Below are 18687 nucleotides of genomic sequence, written 5' to 3' on the forward strand. Positions count from 1 at the left end.
AAACCCAAGGTTGACCTATGGGCATTCTCAGTAAAATTATATGTTACGGGATCGTATGCAGAGCTGGATTGTGCAGAGGAAAAGTAGCGAGGGAGAAGAATAGCAGGATGTTATGCGGCACAGAAGTGCATGTGTTAGTTGCCAGTGGGGATCTGGTGAAACGTAAGCAGTGAAGATCACCACAGTATAAACTGCATGGAGCGGGGAATGCCGATGTCACACCGCTGGGATTAGTGTACATAGATTTTTGCCTGGGCATGGTTCATTTCGGACTCCGTGTAGAAATTGTGGCTCGTGTAAGTGAGGACTATGACATGACTTTGTATATCGTCCCTTTCCCCTTTAGTTTTGTCGATAATTAGTAGTATGAACGACTAGATTTGTGTGCTGGTAGTAATGAAATGCCATACGTAAGCACAGACTGAAATAATTATTTGCAGAAATCCGCTTCTCAGTACCAGTACAGTCCCTGGATACAACATACAACTAGCTTGTTAAAGAATCCTATTGAAATTACGCAGCAGAAAACAATGCTACCCAGAGAAACGACATAAACACCTTCGCAGCTGTATTGCTGCATTGGTAACAAAAATATTCTATTCTCCCCTGATTTAACCGGTGAACTGCTTTTAGGGATTTGACAGAATTTAATTTCACTTGTCGATATTACCAGCAAAGATATTAGTATTAATTCAGCCTGGAGCTTTGAAATTTATTCTCTGCTAAATTTAAATTATAATCGGTCTGGCTTCAATGCAATGGATTTCAACTATTTGGTAAAATCGTTTGAAACTATTTAGTGTAATGGTACCGTTGACTGAATCCCATTAATGATTAATATTTCGAACCTTATGCAATGGCTGCCTGTGTGCCATTACGACATACGAAAGGCAGATGACCAAAAGATTCTTAGTACCAAATGTGTGTTGTTAGACTCTCAACCGTAGTATGTTATCCATCTACAGCAACAGTAATCGTAAGTAACAAAATAATAAACAACCAGTTGCTAAAAAGAAATTTAATTTCCGTACCGGTTTTGGCCACTCACAGCCCTTCTTCAGAAGAATGCGACAGGTATAACCTTCTGAAGAAGGGCACTAAGTGCCCAAAACCGGTAAAGAAACTAAATTTCTTTTATTCAGCTAGTTGCTTGTTATTTCACTCTTTAACTATTTTACACGGAGGGATAAGAAATAAGCAAAAACACAATTACATTTAATACGTATAATAAAAGAAACACGTACATACATGAGCGGTACGGGAAATACGTCTGTAGCCTTTTGCTTGCAAAACAAGAGTGAAAAGCATTCTTGTTTATGTCAAAGACTCAGAGCTACTTCAAAGAGAAACTAGGATATGGCTTCTATGGACTATTAAAATACATAGACAACATACAGTGACATTTACCTTTTCATACACAGTATTAAATAAGTTCAGCGTCCTTTCGTTCTTTACAGTTTTAAATTTATTTACGTCGTTGGGTAATAGGTGTTTTGAGATTCAAATGCAATTTCTCTTTCGTTATTACACATGTTTCATGGGATACACCTTTGATGCCATTGAAACTGCATTACAAGAGAAAGTAAAGCACCTAAAGCGGAATGATACAGAACGGATGGAAGACCTACTGTTTCAACACGTATTACGCAGCACTGAATAGGAATATGGAATGAATCGGTGCTTTACTGCAAACCACATAGAGCACTCGGGTGCCTGCTGCCGATTCTGGAGGAATTCATCGATCAGCAGTTGAGGGATGGGATTACTGAGGGAAAGAATAGCCCATGGGGCGTAGGAATTGCCGTCGTTCGAAAAAAAAAAAAGAAAAAAAAAAGAAAAATAAACTGATGGGTCACGAAGTAAAAGGTTTAGTTGCGATGAGTCGACATATGAATGCAAAACTGTAACGGATGCCTACCATTTGTTGAACATTACGGGAACCATAGAGTAGAGGAGCTATAGAAGGTACAAACTGTTGAGGGAAACAGAGATTGGAATACATTCAGCAAATAACTGATGATTTATGTTGCAAGTACTACGCTGAGATGAAGAGGTTAGCAGAGGAGAGAACTCTTGGTGGATCACATCAAGACTGATGATTCAATAAAAAATGCTATTTAGGCCAGTGCAAATTTTTTTGTTACGTTGACCTTGAGAAGCAGCTATCATGTGCCACAAGTGGCTCCAGAGGATCGACCGAAAACAGCATTGTCTTCGCTGTGGGACCACTGTGAACTCAGGAGAATGCACTTCAGGCTGAAAAACGCCCCTGCGACGTGTGTGAGATTGCTACATAGGGTTCTCAGAATTTTAAAATCGTATTAGTGCATGGTGTATATTGATGACATAATCGTCTTTGTGAGTGAAGTGGAGCGGCACATATAACATCAAAGGGAGATATTCCTCAGATTAAGGGCTGAGAGTCTATTTATGAGTACAGAGATGGAATACCAGTAACGTAATTAGTGAGGATGGTGTTAACACAGACTCAAAGTCAGTTGAAGCCGCATGTCAATTTCATATGCCTGAATGAGTGAAGGAATTGCAATCGTTTGTCAGTGTCAAATATTATTAAAGAAGGTTCATAAAGAGATATGCAAATATTGGCATCCCATTATCGAAATTTTCCAAATGTTCAATGTCTGAATGGTCAAAGGATTGTTAGCATCCTTTTGAGAAACTGAAAGAGTCTTAGTCTTTTCCAATTTCAATAAGGAATTTATTCTGAAAGATGTAATGTATCCAACCAAATACTCAATTTTGGGATGAGGACATGGTACATCTGGTGCCTTGTGCATTAACAGACGAACTCAGTGGAGAAGAATTACTCCACGATAATCCGCCTGCTTAGCTGAGTGGTGACATGTTTGCCTACCATAACGTTGGCCTGGGTTCGATTCCCGGCGGCGTTGGAGATTTTCTCCGCTCGTGGACTGAGTGTTGTGTTGTCCTCATCATCATCTCATCATCACCGACGAGCAAATCACCCAGTGTGGCGTCACCAGAAATAAGACTTGTGAAATAAGACTTGCAACTAGGCGGCCGAATTCCCCCGGATGGGGCCTCACAGCCAACAATGCCACACAATCACTTCATTATTTTTTACTCCACGACAGAAAAGTAAATGTTGAGCCTTATCTAATGAATCACCTACTTCAGGTGTTAACTCTGTGGAATCTAGTTTCGAGTGACAAGGTACCATGCAGCACTGAAATGGTTGGTAGGGATGTATAATCCACCTAATGGGTTGACAGATATGCTGTATGATTGATTCTATTTGATTTCGATGTCATATATAAACTTGGAAATAAACATGGTAATGCAGATGGATTGAGTAGGAAAGTAGTTATATTGCTAAAAGAAGGTAATGAGCTTAAAGAGTGACACACTGCACAGAGGACTACTGACGAGTATAAACATTTCCTAAACAGTTACAGTTTTGGATGCAGAATTGATTGCTGTGCAGAGATAGCAATTTGGGTCTGCTGGTGGTGATACCAAAAAAGTTGATTGGTAAAGTGTTAAACACGTCGGGAGTATGTAGATCAACCAGCAGAAGACTAGCGGAGAGGTACTGATTGAGGAGGTCAGTCATGGACTAATGTGTGCATAGTTGCATAACGTTTACACAGAAAACGGATTTGTTTGCAGAAGTTACCTGACTGAAGCTTTGCGCCATTTCAGTGCCTTGGGATTTATGTCTTAGGCACTTTCAACAAAACACCTCCAACGAACAAATATGCACTCACAATTACAGACCTTTTTTCGAGATACATGGAATTGGTCGCGATGCCCACCCAGCTGGCAGAAATACTGACGTAAGCGCTAGGGATACTGAAGTTCGGGGTACCTGAGACTGGGTTGGTTGGGTTGTATTGGGGGAAGAGACCAAACAGCGAGGTCGTCGGTCTCATCGGATTAGGAAAGGACGGGGAAGGAAGTCTGCTGTGCCCTTTCAAAGGAACCATCCCGGCATTTGCTTGGAGCGATTTAGGGAAATCCCGCAAGCCTAAATCAGGATAACCGGACGCGGGATTGAACCGTCGTCCTCCCGAATGCGAGTCCAGTGGTACCTGAGACTGCCGTGACAGATCAGGGAACCAACATTTCGTCAGATTTGTTCACAGAACTGTGTTTGCAATTATGTATGATAAAACTGAGGATACGTCCTGTACATTTTCAAGCTAGTGGAAGAATTGAAAGGGTTCATATAACTTTACGGAAGAGTTTAGGCACACCATATCAATTGGGATGTCTCCTTATGGTAAGTAGTCACAGCGTACAACATGAAGTAACCCGCAAATACAGAATTTTCAATACCAGAGTTATTCTGCACCTATGGTCTAGCAGTATCATCTTTGACTGTTAATGAAAACGTTCACGGACCCGTGTTCGAAACCAGCCATTGCTTAAATTTTGATTACTAATCAATATTGGCCACTGAAGGCTTCCTGAATCAGAGGTCACCCTCATTCTGCCTGCGGCCTTGTCAAAGAGGTCGAATGAGTGGAAAGACTTTCAGGATACTACCTTGCCCTTGGGGTGGTGAACTGTTCCTAAAAGCGGAAGAATCAACAATGATCAATGGCGTGAGAATGCAGAAGGAAAGAGAAACCAATGCATTAAAAACTCATACCCTGTATCCTCAGGACAGATGGCCTGCAACTGAAACAATGTCATGATGATTTCTTCACTGGCAAAAAACTGCGGAATATTCCATTCTGATCTCCGAGGAGGGGATTGCCGAAGGGGAGGTGACCATGAGAAACAGACTGAATAACCAACGAAAGGATAACGTTCTATGAGCGGGGGCGTGGAATGTCAGAAGCTTAAGAACGTATTAGGGAAGCTATAAAATCTGAAAAGGCAAATGGAAGGGCTCAATTCAGATATAGTAAGGGTGAGTGAAGTGAAATAGAAAGAGGACAAGAATTTATGGTCAGATGAGTATAGCATAATATCAACAGAATCAGAAAATGGTATAACAGGAGTAGGATTCGTTATGGATAGGAAGGTAGGGCAGGGAGTGTATTAATGTGAACAGTTCAGAATTGAGAGTTGAGGTGTACATGCCAACGTCACAAGATGGAAATGAAGAGTAAATATATGAGGATAATGGAAGGGTAATACGTTACGTAAAAAGAGATGAAAATCTAATAGTCATGGGTGATTGGAATGCAGTTGTAGGGGAAGGAGTAGAAGAAATTGTTACAAAGGATACGGGCTTGGAACAAGGAATGAGAGGAGAAAGGCCAGTACAATTTCATAATAAACTTTAGCTAGTAGTAGCAAATACTCTGTTCAAGAATCACAACAGGAGGAGTATACTTGGAAAACGCCGGGTGATAAGGGAAGATTTCAGTTAGGTTAGATGAAGGTCAGACAGATATTTCGAAATCAGATACTAAATCGAAAGGCGTACCCAGAAGCGCATGTAGACTCAGATCACAATGTGGTAGTCATGAAGAGTAGGCTGAAGTTTAAGAGGCTAGTCAGGAAGAATCAGTGCTCAAAGAAGTTGGATACAGAAGTACTAAGAAAAGATGAGGTAAGATTGAAATGCTCTAAGGCTATAGATACTGCTATAAGGAATAGTTGAGTAGGCTGTACAGTTAAAGAGGAAAAGTGCAATCGCAGAAGTTAGTAATGAAAACAAAGGCACAAAGAAGGTAATTGCCAAGAAACCATAGCTGAAAGGAAAATGTATTTCAGTTTATCGATGAAAGATGGAAGTACAAAAATGTTTGTGGAAATTCGTAAATACAGAGACGCAAGTCGCGAAGAAATGAAAGAAATAGTAAGCGGAGGGAAACTAAGATGAAATAGCTACATGAAGAATTTGAAGAAATCGATAAACAAATGATTATGGGAAAGACTGATTCACCACTATTTTTTTTTGTTTTTTTTTTTTTTTGTTTTTGTTTGGGTCATCCGTCTTCTGACTAGTTTCATGCGGCCCGCCACGAATTCCTCTCCCGTGCCAACCTCTTCATTTCAGAGTAGCACTTGCTACCTACATTCTCAATTATTTGCTGGATGTATTCCAATTCTCTGTTTTCCTCAACAGCTTTTGCCCTCTACGGTTCCCTCCAGTACCACGGAAGTCACTCCATCAAGTCTTAACATATGTCTTATCGTCCTGTCCCTTCTACTTATCAGTTTTTTCTACATATTCCTTTCCTCACCGACTCTGAGCAGAACCTCCTCATTCCTTACTTTTCAGACCACCTAATTTTCAACATTCGTCTGTAGCACCATATCTCAAATGCTTTGATTCTTTTCTGTTCGGGTTTTCCCACAGTCCATGTTTCACTACCATACAAAACTGTACTCCAGATGTACGTCCTCAGAAATTTCTTCCTCAAATTGAGGCCTATGTTTGATACTAGTAGACTTCTCTTGGCCAGGAATGCCCATTTTGCCATTGCTAGTCTGCTTTCGATGTCCTCCTTGCTCCGTCTCTCATTGGTTATTTTACTGCCTAAGTAGCTGAGTTCCTAAGCTCCATCTACTTAGTGACCATCAATCCTGATATTAAGTTTCTCGCTGTTCTCACTTCTTCTACTTCTCATTACTTTCATCTTTCTTCGATTTACTCTCAATCCATATTCTGTACTCATTTGATTGATCATTCCGTTCAGCAGATCATGTAATTCTCCTTCGCTTTCACTCAGGATAGCAAAGTCATCAACGAATTGCATCATCGGTATCCTTTCACTTTGAGTTTTAATTCCACTCCTGGACCTTTGATTTATTTTCATCATTGGTTCTTCGATTGAACAGCAGAGAGGGGGGGGGGAGACTTCATCCTGCATAACACCCTTTTTAATCCGGTCTCTTCGTTCCTGGTCGTCCACTGTTATTATCCCCTCTTGGTTCTCGTATATATTGCATGTTAACCGTCTCTCCCTATAGTTTACCCCCGGTTTCCTCAGAATTTCGAACATCTTCCACCATTTTACACTGTCGAAGTCTTTTTCAGGGTCGACGGATCCTATGAACGTGTCCTGATTTTTCTATAGTCTTGCTTCCATTATCAACCGCAATGCCAGAATTGCCTCTCTCGTGTCTTTACCTTTTCTAAAACCAAACTCATCGTCATCTAGCACATCTTCAATTTTCTTTTCCATTCTTCTGTATATCATTCTTATCAACAACTTGGATGCATGAGCTGTTAAGCAGAGAATGCCATAATTCTCGCACTTGTCAGCTCTTGCATTCTTCGGAATTGTGTGGACGAAATTTTTCCGAAAGTCAGATGGCATGCAGCCTGACTCATAAATTCTACACACCAACGTGAATAGTCGTTTTGTTTCCACTTCCCCTAAAGATTTTATAAATTGTGAAGGAATGTTATTCATCCCTTCTGCCTTCTTTGATATTAAGCAAACCAAAGCTCTTTTAAATTATTATTCTAGTACTGGATCCCCTGTCTCTTCTAAATCGACTCCTGTTTCCTCTTCTATCACATCATACAAATCTCCCCGTTCATAGACGCTTTCAATGTATTCTTTCCACATATCCGCATTCTCCTCTGCATTTATCAGTGAATTCCCGTTGCACTCTTAAAGTTATCACCCTTTTTTTTAAGGTCACCCAAGGTTGTTCTGACTTTTCCTATATTCTGAGTCTGTACTTCCGACAATCATTTCTTATTGTATTTCTTAACATTTTTCATTTATCCATTTCGTCTTAACTTCCCCGTACTTCCTATTTATTTCATTCATCAGCACCGTGTATTTTTGCTATCCTTAGTTTCCCTGAACGTTTTTGTATTTTCTTCTTTCGTCAGTCAACTGAAGTATTTCTTTTGCCACCCATGTTTCCTTTGGAATTATCTTCTTTGTACCTGTTTTTCTTTCCAACTTCTGTGATGGTTTTAGTAAAAATAAATGTACGAGAGAGACAATTCTGACGTTGTGGTTGATAATGGAATTTTTTCCAAAACATCAAGAGTGATATGAAGTTGTGAGAACCACAACACCGGTGAACGTCAAGATCCAGTTGCCGAATAGGGCGACAGTTGTACATGTGGGACATCTGAAACTGTTTCAGGAGAGTCTACAGTTTATTCCATGAGTTGTGGGGCTACAACGAAAGAAAGAAAAAGCGAAAAAAACGTGCCCAGAGATAGAGGAAGGTTATAGACAAAGAAATGAGAGGAAATCCGTGTGCATTAAGGTCTAGGAGAAAAAAACTTTTTTGTTTTGTTTATTAGGTATAAGCAGTGCTGTTTTTCTGGAAAATAGTTAAGTGACCTGTTGCCATTGTCTGAAGTATAAAAATTATTGCTGTGAGAGATTGCAACATACTTTTAAGATGTACCTTAAAGTAGGCAAGCCGGCCGCGGTGGCCGAGCGCTTCTAGGCCCTTCAGTCTTGAACCTCGCGTCTGCTACGCTCGCAGGTTCGAATCCTGCCTCGTGCATGGATGTGTGATATGTCCTTAGGTTAGTTAGGTTTAAGTAGTTCTAAGTTCTAGGGGACTGATGACCTCAGACATAGAGTCCCATAGTGCTCAGAGCCATTTGAACCATTTTCTTAAAGTAGGCAAATAATCTAGACTTGCTTACCATATCTAGAATTAAGGTTAAAAGAACTATCTTGCAGATGAATCTAGTTGCTTAAACCAGGTTCCAAATCCTCATCAGAATATTGCTATCATGTTTCTCCAGCTATCGCTCCATACTTCTGCTGTCTGTAGCTAGGTGTATTCCTTTCAGGAACCATCTCCACATAAAGAATTTGAACAGCTGTGAAGAAGGTCCTAGTAGTTTGATGAACATAAAGTCTTTAGATGCAGTGATATTCTTAATGGGATAAAAATTGGGTTCCTTTATGATAAATTGCTAGAATATTCACTGGTGGATACTGATGTGTGGTTAACTTTGTTTGTCAGAGTCAATGAAGAAGCTGAAAATTTCTTTTTTCTAGGAACTCTTGAAAATATCTGATTAGTCTTATTTCACAATATCTGAGTCCTTGATATTTTTTACAAAATTTCTTCCTCATCGAAGATTACTGCAGGTTCGTCAAACAGTAAGAAGGGTCTAATACTTAATTGCATGAAGAAACATTATTTTAGTTAGTTGAAAGGTCTTCTTCCATTCGCTCACCTAACATTTCATAAAATGACGTTGGATCAATGGGAACAATGCCTAGCAGTATATCTCCTCGTATTTCCTTTTTGAAGAGAAATCTCCTAGAACTATAATAAATCATTGGTTTTCAGGACTTCATTATAATGTAGATCTTTGTTTGTTTCTCTCTTTCCAAACACTCTGAGTTTAGTTTCTATTACTTTCTTGGTGGCAGTATGAGGAGTGATATTACGAGTCTGCAGTTCTAAACTAAGTTCAGACAACTCTTGTAGCTCATCACACATTAAACCCAGATCCAAAATAAAATCAATAATACTCTTGATTTTCTTTATAAGACCTTCATACATTTGTCTCTCAGTGTTGTCTCTGGTCATATCACTCACACCGCCAGTACATTGCGAAAATAGTGCCTCATAATTTCTCCAAACTGCTGCAACACTTATAAAACAATAGGCAACCAACCGGGTAACCAAGACTCTCCCTATTTTAAGAATTTGTGTTTCAAGTTTTTCTTTATGTCTTCTCAGCTCTCTGGCCCTTTTGAACGATTGTGGTAGAGAGTGTACGCTTTATTCAGGAATGATTGATGTCTGAAGAAGAATGTTTTCATATAACATCACCCAACTCTTGCTTATGGCTGGCTCAAGACCTACTTAAAGTTTGTGAAAAAACTTGTTTTACAAATCCAGATGCACCTTTCTTTTTCGCCAAGATAACTGCTGCACCACCAGTGGTACTAGAAATGGAATTTTCATTTAAAAACTCTTGACGAAAACCTGAAATCTTGGAACTGAGACACTGGAGCCATAAACAAGTAAGCAAGGAATGAATATTTTGCAACAGCGGTCAATAATTTCACTGCCATGCTTCGGAGAAAGTAAAACAGACTAGAAGTCATTATTCTGAAAGAAATTCTTTTAAGCACTAAATACGCATTTAGCTGTCATGCATTCTATTTCATTCATAACTAGGAAAATATTACTTGGTTCCATCATATCAGATAGCATTATTTGAATATAAATAGTGAGCGATGACAATTGGCTAACTGTTGAACTTTAATGAAGTATCAAGTAACGTTTGTTACGTGATTCACTCATATTTTTATGACTCTGGCTTTCATTTCTGCACCAATATGACTTAATATATTGACACACGCAAACCTATAATGAAGAATGCAAACCATGTCCACTCCATTTACTTTCTGAACACCAATTTGTAACTCAATCATCAGTCTGTCAACATCAATGTGTAACTCAAAATCATTTTGCGTTTCACTCGGAAGCTTCATAGGCAGTTCTAAATACATTAGCAGTTACTGACTTGTCATTCTCCAGTGCTTTAACGCAGACAGTTTCCAAAGGTTTTCCATTTGCTGCAGATAATATTTTCAAAACAGCTTTGTGATCTAAGCTTCCCTTGTGTTTCAGGGGCTCTGGAAATGTTCAAAGTAATGAAATGTCTAGTTTTTACTTTTTTTGAATTTTAATAATCTAAAATCTTTCCCCTTTCACAATTATTCATTTCAGCAGTTTCAACTATTTTAAAAATATTTTTGAAATAAGTTCTGCATGGGCATGACCCACTGTGGCACTGTTAAACTGCTGTCAAATGTCGTACTCGTGAATGTACATGCTCACCACGTACATTTTAGTGATGTGAGAGAAAATAAGTGTAACAAAATAAGTGTTGTGTCTAACCTGTGATAGTTCGATCTATATCGCTCACTCGATTGCCGTGCTTATTTACTCTTTTGTAATCCTGAAAATATTCGTAGTGCCTTCTGTTCATTGAAGTATCAGTTTTACTGAAGGATAATCATGGGTAAACGTAAAGTGATTAGAAATCCTCTGAAGGTTTTTAAGAGAAGTAGAAATGTTGGAAAGCCAAAGGTAGGTGTTATTACCGTAAACGATAAAGACGATAACCAAGAGTGTGAACCTAACATTGCTGACACACCGGCCCATTGCAGTGAGAAAGAAAGTACTTTGCGGAAGCAGCTTGCATCAGTTAGTGAAAAGTATGAATGTTTTATAGACGAATGGGATGTGAATGAAATATTTGATATGTCAGTTCTCAACGGAACTATTGTCGACTGTGTATGATGTATTCAGTGTAGTGAAGTCGGTCTAGAACTCTCTACAAAAATCATGTAGGACTTGCCAGTGAAACGGAATTGAAGTATGGTAAGGGTTCATACATGGCCACCTTTTGGAACAGTGTTGCAGTAACTCTAAATGAAGAAAATGTAGCAAAATCTACGAACACAACATTAGATTTGTTTATGCGTTGTGTAAAATTCTTAAGGGTGCTATTGCAGGTGTCAGTTTCTGTGACTTAAAGAATCTGCCAAATCCCCCAACCAAGTTTAGGAACTATAATAGATGTATAGGGTCTAAAGTAGAAGATATCTGTAAGGAATCTATGAATTAAGCTGTGGAAGAGGCAGTAATAGAAAACAGTGGTAATAGAGGCTTGGATGCAGCATTCAGTGGTACCTGGCACAAACGGCGACACACATCTCTTCGTGGTGTAGTATCTGCCACCAGTATGTACATAGGGAAAGTCTTAGATGTAGCAGTAATATCTAAATGTAGCAGGTCCTCACAAAAAAATAAAGGTACATATGAAAATAATTGCACAGCTAACTATAGTGGTAGTAGTGGAGGAATGGAAGTGACTGATGTTGCTAGTGTATTTCAACATTCTATTGCGTGTGATGAAGTGCGATATGTGAATTACTTTGGTGACGGTGATTCCAAAAGTTTCAGGTGTATTCAAGAATTGAAGCCCTACGGTGGTGATGCTATAGTGCAGAAGTCTGATTGTATTGGAGACATACAGAAATGAATGGGATCAAGACTTCGGCGGCTGCAAGTTTCGTTCAAAAAACAAAAACTCAGTGACGGTAAAGGGTTGGGTGGGAAGGGAAAGTTAACTGACAGTGTACTTGACAAAATACAGAACTATTATGGAGTGGCTATTAGGATAAACACACACAGTGTCGATGAAATGAAGAAGGCTGTTTGGGCTCTTTTCTTTCATACCTTTTCAACCGATGAAAGTCCCCATCATTGCATGTGTCCCACAGGAGAAACAGTTGGTGTAAGAACAACAAGAGATTGCTAACTGGTAAAGTGAACAATCGTGAACATGGTGGTAATGCAGGAGATAAAAATCTATTTTTAGAGAGAGAGCAGCAACGGAACTGTTGAAAATGTGTGTTCATGGAAAAATTCCAATGAAAGTGTAAACAGTGTTATACTGTTAATAATCCCCAAGACTATGTTTGTTCGAACAGAAACACTTCACTTTGGTGTGTATAATGCTTTTGCTACTTTAAATGACGACAATATTGTAAGAGGTAAAATATTTCAAAATATGGCAGTGAACACAGGATTCAACATGGTACAAACGATGCTTACTTTAGACAAGAGACTTCTTTGGGCTGCTGACAGGGCAGTAAATAGCCTAGAAATACAAATAAAACTAAACAGGTGGAAGATGAAAAGCAGGTTGGAGGAGGAGTTTGCAAAAGATAAAGATAATCCATCCTGTGGATCTAGAATGCACTAAAAAGTAATACAAACTTTGTCGGTCGATTCCCGAAAGCTTTATTTTTTCATACAAATTACGTGTTTTCTCAGGATTTACCCAACCAATTCGCTTCAAATTTTCAGTAAATGTTACACAGTTCCTTTTGCGTAAATTAAAGCACCCTTTTTTCAAAAGGAGTAAGGAATTAATGATAACGAAGTGCTTGCAGCCCTTGGAGAACAGTATGTTGGAAGCACGAAGCGAAATGCCGGAAAGGAAAGAAGCGATGCAGCAGGCTTTGTGAGGACGACTGGGAGTGAACTTATACTCACCATATCAGTGCCTGGAGTGACTACAGTAGGTTCAAAAGGAACTACCACCAAAATGAATGTGATGGAACCTAGCTATGAAAACTTGACTTTGTGTTTTAACCTAGCCATGATGGAAGTGAGGACTCTTGGTGCGAAGGTGTACGTAGGCGGACAAGGTTTGAGACACCCCACTCTCCATTGTTGCCAAATTTATTCAAGATGATGGCGATGATGTCATCCAAGACTCCATGTAGACTTGGCAACATCGCATGACGTCATTCAAGATGGCGGCTTTTGGCGGGAAAATAGGCCAATTGCGCTACATCCACTAACCTAACCTCAAGAAAAGATGGCGGCAATTTTGAATTTTGGCGCGAAAATAGCCCAATTGTGCTACGTCCACTAACCTAAGCCTCCAGAAGAAAAAATGGCGGGAAGTTTGAATTCCAACAGGATAATGCATGCAAAGACCGTACTTGTCTTTTTATTACTGTTGATTATCATTCATTAACATTCATTATTATCTATTATTATTATTATCATCATTTATAATTATTTATTATCATTTATTATTATTTATTATTATTGAGCTGCCTCCACTAGAAAATTCCCTCCAAATTCAGATTCCAACGTGATAATGGCTGCAAAACCTTAATTTTTTAATTATTAATTATGACTTATTAACTTCATTATCGTTCATTGTCATTTATTATCATTCATTATCATTTACTATCATTCATTATTATTTATTATTATAGGCCTACCTCCACTAGAAAATTGCCCCAAATTCAAATTCCAACACGATATTCTCTTGGAAACTGTACTTCTATGCATTATTATCATTTATAATTTATTCAAGATGTCCGATTTTCTCGGTGAGAAAGCCATTCTCCTTACATCCATAACAAAAATCTATCACAAGTTCAAATCCCCAACACCATAATTGATCACATGTACGAGCTTTCTCCGTCACTTACCTTTTTCCACTGGTAGCCTATCATAATCGCGTCAAATAATAAACTGCACTTATAGTAACGTAATTCACGTCCTTTGATATTGCAGGGGGGAAGGGACTGAAGACTTTATTTCAAGCAGTACGGTCATCGCTTGTTCTTCAACACAGTCAGGACACACATCTTTGATATCACAGTGCAGTCACCACGACGTCCACGCTCCAACTGAATTAATTCAAATCCTCGCCACCCCCTGGCCAGCACACGGAGACACTGCCTACACCTGTCACGTGAGGTGGCCGGTCACTAGCGCGGGGGGAGGGGGGGGGGCGGCGAGCCCAGCGATCGCTCCCACGTCGTAAACATGTTTTCGCTGGACACGCTGGAAGTTGTCGAGTTTGACGTCACACAGCGACCCCGTGTCCGCTAACCACATGAATTCGTCGCCTCCGCACGTTTCCCACCAAAATTGTCTGCCTCGGAGCTGAATCACACAACGGTCGGCTGTTTCCCTGCAACACTTTCGGCACCACGTTCAAACATGTCGATGCCGACCGCTCACCGTCCACCACGTGTCCCTGTGCAAGCGAGAACGCAGTGATACACTTTTGGTGGCAAAGTTTGCTCGACAGTGGAAACCGCCATGACTGTATAACAGCACGTTTCGACCGCACTAGAACGCCTGCTAATTGACTCGCTCTCGTGCGCGCGTAATAACTGTACAATCGCTGCGCCGCCGCCCCACTTACGTCACACGCCCTCCTCCATAGACGCGACGGACATAGCCTTCTGTAAATACCTGGAGAATGACTCTTTATTTCAGACATTACGGTCATACAGCTGTGTCCAAACTGACTTCTCCATGCTCACACAGTGAAACTCCAGAGCGCATCTGACGTATGCGTTGCCGGCTGAGCCCGCTCCATCGACAGCTCCCTGGCCGGCTGACGTCAAGCGACCAGCGGTGCCCACACACCCCCACGGCCAGCGCACCAGGTAGGCGGCGAGCGGTGCCTCAGAGTCCGACTACCTAAACATCTATCGGCTCCTGCGAGCACTTAACGCTGGACACGATGGAACCTGTTGACCGCGTGTCGGACAAAGGATACGTTTGGCGCTAGGGTTTGACCGACAGTGGAATCCACCATGACCGTATAACAGCGCGTTTGCTCGTCGCGAGAACGCTCGCTAATTCACTGTCACCATCCCGCTATATTAAATAATTGAACTTACAGTTTCATATATGTATGCAAACGTATTCAACTCCTTAATATGAACTACTTTTCGAGGACCAGACCGCCACCTCCTCCTCCTAGGAACCAGCGCCAAGTTTGAAATCTGCCAGTAAACAAAGCTCACTTGCGCTTCCGCCACCAACCTAAGAAAATTGTTTCAAACTAAGCCACCAGCATTCAACCTCTTCCTACACGTGTCTGGTAAACGGACTCACCCTGCACTAGGTCCATGGACTGAGGAATGAATTTACTTTATTTAGGAATGGAGTACATGTATCACACCGACATGTCCCGCACCATACAGACTTGCAAAATACACCTACATAACTCATTTATAATGTTCTAGACACACGCTTGCTAATTGTAAACATTTAAAAATAACTCACAGCACAGACTAGAGACATGTGAACTGGTCGTAAACAATGCAAAACATTTACATCCAAATAGCCAAACAACTGCTAATTTTCGGAAATAATTTCAGTGCATAGGCTGATGGAAGGAAGAACGAGTGTATTTTATTTATTTGCAACATATCATTTTGAAACTTTTACTTCTCATAGGTTTCGATATGTAAGACTGACATAAGGCAGTTTCTGAACTCCATTAGTGCACTTCACTTGGCAACACAACCACACCCATCAATATATTCATTCCAGTCCAGACCTGTAACTCCTCTACAGATAAACTTGTGCAGTTATTTGTCTACTCACTCACATTCTGACCAGATTCCCGTTATTACCCAAAAACAGCTCAGACTGCGCTGTGCTGCTCGGGGAAGTAAGGAAGGGCTGCACTCTATTTATTTGGAGCCCTTTTATTTAGTCGTGGAGTATATTTGTCACAAAACACCCGCACTGATCCCACTGTGGTCATCTGACACAGGCCACAAACACATAAACAACTCCTAATTTCACTACACAATATCAAACAGCTCTTAAATAATGCAGTACACAATATCAGCAGACGAGCTCAGTTCTCTCAAACTCTCCAAATAAAGCACCGCACAGTGCACAGACATGCTCGCAAAATAGTGCAACAGACACGCCCAAACACCAGCTTCCAAACCGACCAAAAGTCTCTGCTCGGCCTCCCCCAAACATGACCTCAACACAGTCGCATTCGCACCTATCACCGGAGAAATTGATATCGCCTATGCGCCTTACATTACGCTCCAAGGCAGGTCGCGCGCGCGTCGGTCGGCGGGGAAGTGGATTCCGAAGTCTCCAGCCAAGTTCAGCTTCCGAGCGCTCGTGACAGCCGACACATGTGAAAGCTGCATTGTTCTTCTCATGTATACCGCCGGCGTCTCGGGTCTGGACCTGCCTTCACGTCTATTCTCAGAATAGCTCTTAGCTCGTTGACACACTCGATTAATGCGGCCGGGAAAACATTTACTACTCACATGAAACTGAGATGGTAACGGAAAACCAAATCACTCTGACCTGCGCTACAGACGCGTGTAATCATTGAGAACACTCTATTTATTTTTTTCGAACAACTTATTTAACCATACAGTGTATCTATCACGCTATCACAAAACACCAATCCCAGATGTGCCCTGGGCCATGTTGCACAGCCCACAGACACGCACCCAATCATAATTCCAGTACACACTATAGCAAAGTGCTACTAAATAGTACATCACACAGATGTGTATATACGCTCAGTACTCGTAAACTATCCTAATAACGCATAGCATAGTCTGCAGATCCGCTCGCAAAATAACTCAGCAGACGTGCGCAGGTACCCCCACTCTGCAGCCTGCCAACAGGATCGTGAAGTCACCCATCCGTCTGATTTCAGACCTCGCACAGCCCCTGCTCGGCTTCCGCAAGCGTGAGTTGGCGCGGTCAACGCGCTCGTCAGCGGTCAAAGCACACACATACGTCCGCCCAGGACCGCGATCCCCAGCCGCGACCACCGAACGCGCGTGAAAGTCAACTTTATATCAACGTAGCATAATTCCAAAGCGCAGCCTCCATACGCTAGACACATCATAGCAATACATGTCTTTACCTCCTATGACACGGTAGCACACTGTACATTGCTCCTCACAAGACATTACACAGCTTTTTAACTAAACATAACTACACATCCCGGCTGTCGCATCATCGTGTGACCACCCATCTAAAAACCTTCTCAATATTATTCTTACTTTACAACATTTTTTTTTAAATAACATCTGATCTACACCTCTCACCGCACCTAACCTCACACCCATCCCACCATCAACATACGCAAACGTCCTCAACCCTATCTTGACACTCGTATATCACCCCACAAACCATGCCCATCAATCAATTTACCATTCTCATCCCCTATTTTCGAATTACAATTACAATTAATTTTACACACACCCAGAAATACCAAACGCAATTAAAGAGTCAAACTTTTATACTGAGCATCAAGCACATACGACAATATTCAAAGCCTGGTCCATATTTACCACCTCCACCTGCAATTAAATATTATTACCATTGCCGCAACACTCTGCCAGCGCTCGATTTGTACCTATTTTTCCGCTCTTAACTATCACTAGTGGTCGAATATCACTATCTATAGATTGCATAAATTTCCACAGAAAAAAAATCTCGCCCCACCGTTTATAGACTCCTATATCCGAACACATAGCATCATTCCACTATCACTTGCTCTTATGCAATAACTCATCCATCAGGTCTGGGGGCAAGGTCATCCCTTTCTTTTTTTCTTTCAGCAGCAGACAACAATTTTTTTTACAGTGGTAGCGAAACTGCGCCATCAACTTAACATCACCATTCGCGAAAAATATCTTCAAATACGTAAACACACTTACTCAATTACACAGTGCTCCTGCTGCGGACATTACCTTCAATATTACAGTTCTCAATCCAATAACCACTGAAACAAGAACTAAATGCTCAAACTAATCCCATAGCACCTTACAAAGCGAGTGTCCGAGCGCCGGCGGCGGCATGTCAAAACCACATAGCTGTCCATCTCAACAGCCGTCCACTCAGCCCCACGACCAGAATGCCGAAGTGGGTTCTCCCTATACCTGCTCTCCAGCTATTGTCTAACGACATAAAATGCACAAATAGATTCCTGAATAGCGCAGATCTCAATCTCCCTCTTGCATCTCCAACAGGACATGTAAACAGTGTCTCCCCCAGCCAGCGAACCCAATGTCATTCACCCTTCACTGATAATTTCCACTCACATGTATAAAACCATATTCACTAGTGCAAAAACTCTCTTAATAATAAAAAAGCATTCTCCCTTTCTAAGCATAGATGAGTATGCTTTTATGTTCACCCATCTTATCTCTGCAATTTCAGTCGGAGAAAGACATATCTATTACCTTCTGCAACCTGTCTATAAACAGAAAGATCTCGGTTACTACAACAGGACCTTGTTCTGACCATTCGCCGGAAATGCACGCAATGTTGTATGCCTCAAACTAGGTACAAGTACAACAGATCCTCAACACCCTATCATCTTTATCCTCTACCATCAAACAGTGAAAAAGTCACGAAGGCACCAATGCGATCCACCTCCAGTGCGGACAAACGGAA

This window comes from Schistocerca americana, chromosome 3 (assembly GCF_021461395.2).
Source record: "Schistocerca americana isolate TAMUIC-IGC-003095 chromosome 3, iqSchAmer2.1, whole genome shotgun sequence".
Taxonomy (NCBI): domain Eukaryota; kingdom Metazoa; phylum Arthropoda; class Insecta; order Orthoptera; family Acrididae; genus Schistocerca; species Schistocerca americana.